Raw genomic sequence first — 6,580 nt, 5'->3', positions numbered from 1 at the left:
ACCAACTCTAAGCACTTCCTTCTGAAATATGCTTCGATCCACTAATGGTCAGTGAATAGATAAAAAAAATGGAGTATTTAACAATTAGAAAGGGAATGTTCATGCGTATTTATGTCTAGATCAGAATGTCATGTGATTAGTGCTATCAATTCCAGGTGCCGTGATTAAAAGTCCTCACCAGGATTTTGCTCAGCCTTGCTAGATTTGGAATTGACAGCACTACATGTGATACATTTTTTTTTGTGCATCTCAAGCAGCCAATGGTTAGCTTGATATAAATGATGGCATGTTGGTTTCGTTTTGTTTAACAAAGTTTTGTAAGATTTACCATTCTTTTCGGAGCCATGAAGTTGGCTCTGTACCAGAAAATTTTAAGGACAAAGATTGGTTTGTATAGTTTTAATGTCCTAGGCAAAGTACCAACTTGAACTTCATATAGAGTGGCAGAAAATGTTTTTATGCTTTTAAATGCCATCCATTATCCTGGTATGAAAATCTGTCACCTTTCGGCGAAATTCGCCATTTTGAAGTTGAAAAGGTTGACCTACACGAATCGTGTAGATCCGAGGATTTTTTTTTGGGGGGGGGGGGGGGGGGGGGTCGGGAGATATTTTATATATAGTGTCAGCGGGAGTAAGAGTGCCAGACAGGTTTTGTGTGTTCATCTCAACTCTTTATTGACTGCTTTATGAACAGTAAGGGAAGAGTCACACAATCACTCAACGTTTTTGTTGTAGCTTTCACATAAACCGTTCGAACCAGGTCGCTTCCACGCTTCCAACATGACATGAACACGGTGACCCTAACAGTGCTAAAATAAACACAAGTTACTGTACGGAACAGACACGTATGACCAAAACACATAAAACCACATAATAACAATCTATCACATTTAAATGAAGAACATTCACTCTTTTAGCGTACCGCTTCCTGCCGCAAGTGCTCATGGGAGGTAGCGTACTCCATGCTCCACCCCTATACACCAGTGGCAACGCCACATTGTTTTTTTACTCAAAAATTAGGTTATGTAATATTATGTAAATGAAAGCTTCTAGGTTGTAGTTTAGCTGTAAACCCCCCACACACCCCAGTTCTCAAGCCATTTGTGTAACTATTACTACTAAATTGATTACCTCCTTAGCTCCGTATTGAGTTGAGGAAAACTGTTAAGTCACAGATGCCTTCAGTAGAGTGAATACCACTGAAATAAACCAATAAATAAAAAGTAAAATGACCCATCTCAAAATTTACTTGAGTAAAAGTACAAAATTACTTCATTTAAAATGTAATTTGAGTAAAAGTTACTTAGTTACTTTCAGTTATTTAATGCAAAAAGGGATGAGTCATTAATCAAATTCATCACAAGTTGTTTTAATCAATTTCAAAGTGTATTTAAGTGCACATCCATACTTGCAAAAGATCAGCTGGGCTCAGGAACCAGAGTACCTGCGAGTCCTTAAAAAGTCTTAAAATTGTCAGTTTTTAAAAAGTTTTCCATATTCAAGGCCTAAAAATGTCTTTAAATGTCTGGAATTTTATGAGGGGAGGCATTAAATTATTATGTGTGTGTTGCTCAGTTGTTCTGTTTTATTTTACCGACGATATGTATATTATCATTTCCGCAACGCCCGTATACTCCGCATGGTAGATGGCGCGATGTGAACTTTGCCGAATCTAGCGCTAGGACCATGCAGAAAATAACCGCTCCAGGGTCCTAGCGCTGGAGTATACGCGCCCCCCCCCCCCCCCCCCCGGTGACCCCCATCAACGATGTGGAACACACCTGCATCCCCAGTTATAGTATTCTTTTTTCTTGTGAGAGGTATTAAAAAGGTCTTAAGTCATTGAATTTGAGATTTAAAAATGTGCAGATACCCTGGGAACATACTTTCTCACAGCACAACGACAATCACAACCTGTACCATAAAGTGCAAACAGTCCTATTTTTTTCAGTCCTATGTTTTCAGTCCTATTGTCCAATGGACAACATTATGATAAGAATAAAGAAATTCAAATTACAAATTATTCAAAAAACAAAATGCACACAAAATTAAATGCCCACAAGATACCACAAATCAAACTAAAATGCAACAGGATTCCACAATTTAAAAATAAGTGCTCACAGGATCCAACTACTCAAAATACAATGCCCACAGGATCCCACTATTCACAATAAAATGCCCACAGGATGCCACTATTTAAAACGCTCACAGAATCCAACTATTCAAAATTCAGTGTCCACAGGATTCTACTTTTCACAATAAAATGTCCACATGATCCCACAGATCCTGATAGAAGATTTAAAGATTGAACAATCTCAGCCTTTTGGAAAAAAGTATTACGACCTGATTATGATACAATGGAAAGGGCGCGCGCAAGGCAAGGCCACGCATGTAACGTTGGGTGTACCAACAAGTACACACCGCGTCAAAACCTAGAGAGTAGTAGACCCAAGTGCTGACAAAACGCAAAGAGCAAAATGTGTGAGTGCGTACACACACAAACACCGCAAACACGCGGGAGAAAAATGCAACAGAAAAGACGTGGAGAAAACTCAACGTGAGAAAACAAAACTTAGGACGCCAGGGGACAGCAGGCAGACGTCGTGACGAAACAAAAACCCTTCCCAAAATAAAACGAAGAATGGATACGAAGAGATAAAGCAGGGGGAAAACTTGAGGTAGGCTAGTAAGCAGGGGATAGTTACTTAATTAAGTAGTAGAAAAGCAAAAGAGATGAGAGAGAGCACAAGGTGACGACACCTAAACACAAGAAACGCAACCAGAGATCACAGAGAAAGGGCTGAAGACGTGAAGGCGAGCCAGAAAAATTCAGCAGCGATCCATTTCACTAAGCTTCCTTAAGAAGCCATAGAGACGGCTAAAACTGATAACTGCTGATCCCCCCGGTGGGGGTGTTGTATGTTGCGTACTGACAGTCACGCTGTCTACATTCTGATTAAGAACAGGGCTGCCATCACTGACGCGGCTCAGGGATTATGCCACACGCAGCCCAGTGCCCTAGTGCCTGAAAATTTACATTTTAATGGTCCAATGAAGGTGTAGGGGTTTCACCTACTAATCCTTTAATATTCTAATTATACCAGAACTATAACATTTAGTTATTAACTAATGGTAATTAATGGTTTGGTATCTGAAGGATTTAACTATGAATTCTTTGGAGGTTTTGGCAACAACCACTTTTGAATGACATCAACACAGACAATTTGGTGAAAATAAATGATACATTTATTTAAAACCAACTATTCTAAAACAAACGGCATCGACAAGGATCAGTATATTTACAGTGAAGACTGGGTATTTAGTGTGTGTGTGTGTGTGTGTGTGTAAAAAGGGGAGGAGTGTAATGTGTGCACGCGCTTGTGCGCGTGTGAGGAGGCGGAGTTGTAATCTCAGTTCTCCTATAGAGAACAATAGGGGTGGGCGATACTCGGAATTTTGGTATCAATACGATACCGATACGATACTGGTCAGTATCGCCGATACCGATACTTCCAAACCGTTGGGGGGGGGGGGGGGGATACTTTTTACTTGAAATTATAATCCATTAATATAATAATTTATATTAAATTATATATATTTTTGCTGATGCTGGTCCAGCGTGTCGCGTGCCAGTGATTATGCCTCGTGCCAATGGTGGCACCCGTGCCATAGGTTGCCGACCCCTGCTGTAGACGGTCAACCAGTTTCAGCTGTGGAAAATTCAATTAAAACAGGCGAATACACCACAATTAAGCCAACTACAGGAAAGTCTGATGTATGGAAGTCATATTCCATTGTAATTAATGGAGAGGGAAATCGGCTTGTTGTGATTGATATCAGAAAGTGTTGGTGTACGTCACCTGACTGCATGTGTTTGGACTGTGGTAAGAAATGGGACAGCGCGATCCATCGCTATATAGCTGTTTTAATAAATACATAAGAAAATTTCAAGTACTAAATCTAATTCAATTCATATTAGGATTGCGGGTGGGGGCGACAGAAATGTGTATGTGGCGGACGGGTGCGGGATTAAAATAAGCGATTTTTTGGCCAGTGCGGGCGGGAGCGGGACTAAAACAAGCAGGTGCGGGCGGGAGCGGGATTAAAACAAGCGATTTTTTGGCGGGAGCTGGATTAAAACAAGCGGGAGCGGGCGGGAGTGGGATTAAAAAAGCAGTCCCGCGCAGACCTCTAAACTGCAGCAAAAGAATCGATATTTTCGCTGTGGTATCGATCCGATACCGATCCTCACCTTTGTATCGATACTATCGATATAAATATCGATCCGCCCACCCCTAGAGAACAAAGCAACTAAAATGGCGCCGACTTTAAACAGTAAAGCAGCGCGACTATGTTAATGAGCTCAGCTGGTTTATTCCAACGTGGTCAGAACAAAGAGTAATGGCGCTGGCTTAATAACTAAAAATTAATGTGGTGTGTCTGAGAATGGGGAAGACTACAAGTTGTCCATTAATCAGATAAATAAAAGATGGTGGCATGCACAGCAAAGAGAACTTTGTATGTACAAATCTTGATGAAGATTATGAAAATTAAGTTAAACACATTCAGAATGTATTAACAGAAAACTTGGTTAACTCTGCAGTTCAAGTAACTTTGCCCTTTTATAAACTATGCCCAGCGGTTAGTCTCACGTGTTGAGGATTTTGGGTAGTGTCATCGTCCTCCCTGAATTAGGAGGGAATTTCCACCGCAGGCTCCTCGTTGATAAAGCGATGTCGTCCAGGTGAGCTGGGAATCGTCCTTCTGGATATGAAGTCCAGGAATGAGAGTCTCGTTCACGGTTTAACTAAAGGGAATTGATCGCCTTTGTTTCAGTCCATGTGGCCGCGTTAACAAGCTTGATTGAAGTAGTTTGGTGAATCTGTTTCCGCGGTAACGTTGATCGGTTGCTGGTTAGATTACACCGTAACTCGGGCTCGTTAATTAACTAATACGACTTTCAGCTGTTTGCTGTTAGTCGTAGCAAAGTTCGCGTGTTCTCAAAGAAAACCGGAGAGAGAGAAATGGCGGAGCCTCTCTTTAATAGGTCTAACCTCGGTGTCAGTCAAACCAGAGAAAGAGGGAGATATTACGGAGCCTCTCTTTAATAGGTCTAACCTATGTGTCAGTCAAACCAGAGAGAGAGAGATGAATGGCTGTTCAGGGTATTTAAACACCTGAACTGTAGACACACCCTTACTTCCGTCAAAGCAAGCTTGTTCCATGTGTTGCCAGTGGTACTGCCACCTGCTGGTTTAGCATGGTACCTACAAAGGTAATTTAAAAACCAGGACATTTCCTCTCTTAAAAAAAAAACCTGGGACGCCCGGGACAGAACGTGAAATACGGCTAGGGCTGCCCACCGCTCTGGGCACGTGTGCACCACATCCCCCTAGTAATCACTAGTGTGTGTGTGTGTGTGTGTGTTCTGACTGCACAGATGGGTTAAAAGCGGAGGACAAATTTCGATTGGGGTGTAAAAATCACAGTTGACAAAATATGGCACATTTCATTTTCAACTAGGAAGGCTACGAAGGAGTGCCCATACACTTCAACACCTGGTACTGACACTCATAGCTTCCAACACTTTACTGATCTGATGAGGCAGTTGGGTTCACAGATTGGGGAGTCGATAGTAGTCAAACTAATGTCAGCTGGTATGGTCACCACAAGTATTGAACATCGAGACAAGCCGTGCAGTAGCTTTCATACTGAACAGCCAAGAAGAGATATTCCTCAAGTGACCGTGCACCTAAGAACTGAGCATGACACATTTAGGGGTGATGGCTCTGTTATTATTAACAGTATAACTAACAGTTATTATTATTATTGGACTGATGGGTAAAAATGGTAATTATATATCAAATCAAATGTACAACACAGTAAAGTGTTGAATAAGGGATCATTACTTTCTGTACAGTAATGGTAAAATCTAAGAATTCAAATAGTAATAATTATAGAATCCACCACAATACATTTTATATCCTCTTTCTACAGAGGAGTTGTGAAAGAAAATGTTTGTTTCACTTCTTCATTATGTATTAAATGTTTCATACTACCAAAAGGTCTGTGTACTGGTGTGTTGTTGGAGGAAGAAATACTTTGACAGTATATGTTATCACAAACTTGAAACCATAGTTGAAATTATTTGTAGACCTACATGTAAGTGTTCATTATGTCTCACATAGTTAAAGTATCTGTAAAATCACATCATAAGAAGGCCCGTCTGCATAACTTACTGACGTTTTACCAAATTTAATAGGATTTTGAGACATTCCTTAAAAGTGTGGTGTAGAACTTTACAGAGTTTGTTGCAATCATCACTTCATTTCTGTTCTGCTGTATTTTCCCTTTGCTTTGCAAATAACTTGCAAATGTTTCAAGCCCAACTGCCATACATGCAGATCAAGGTTTGGAGAACTGAAACTGTCAGAGCTGATACCACAATAGGCAGTGAAGGGGACATTCAACGTGCTTCATAAAACATTGCAAAACAATTGGGGGAAAAAAGATAAATGACAAAATTGGTGGTAATAATATACAAGTTTTAAAAATAAGTAAAATATAAAAGGCACAAT

The sequence above is a fragment of the Brachyhypopomus gauderio genome, chromosome 3 (assembly GCF_052324685.1).
Source record: "Brachyhypopomus gauderio isolate BG-103 chromosome 3, BGAUD_0.2, whole genome shotgun sequence".
Taxonomy (NCBI): Eukaryota; Metazoa; Chordata; class Actinopteri; order Gymnotiformes; family Hypopomidae; genus Brachyhypopomus; species Brachyhypopomus gauderio.
Note: the sequence above shows the minus strand (reverse complement) of the source record.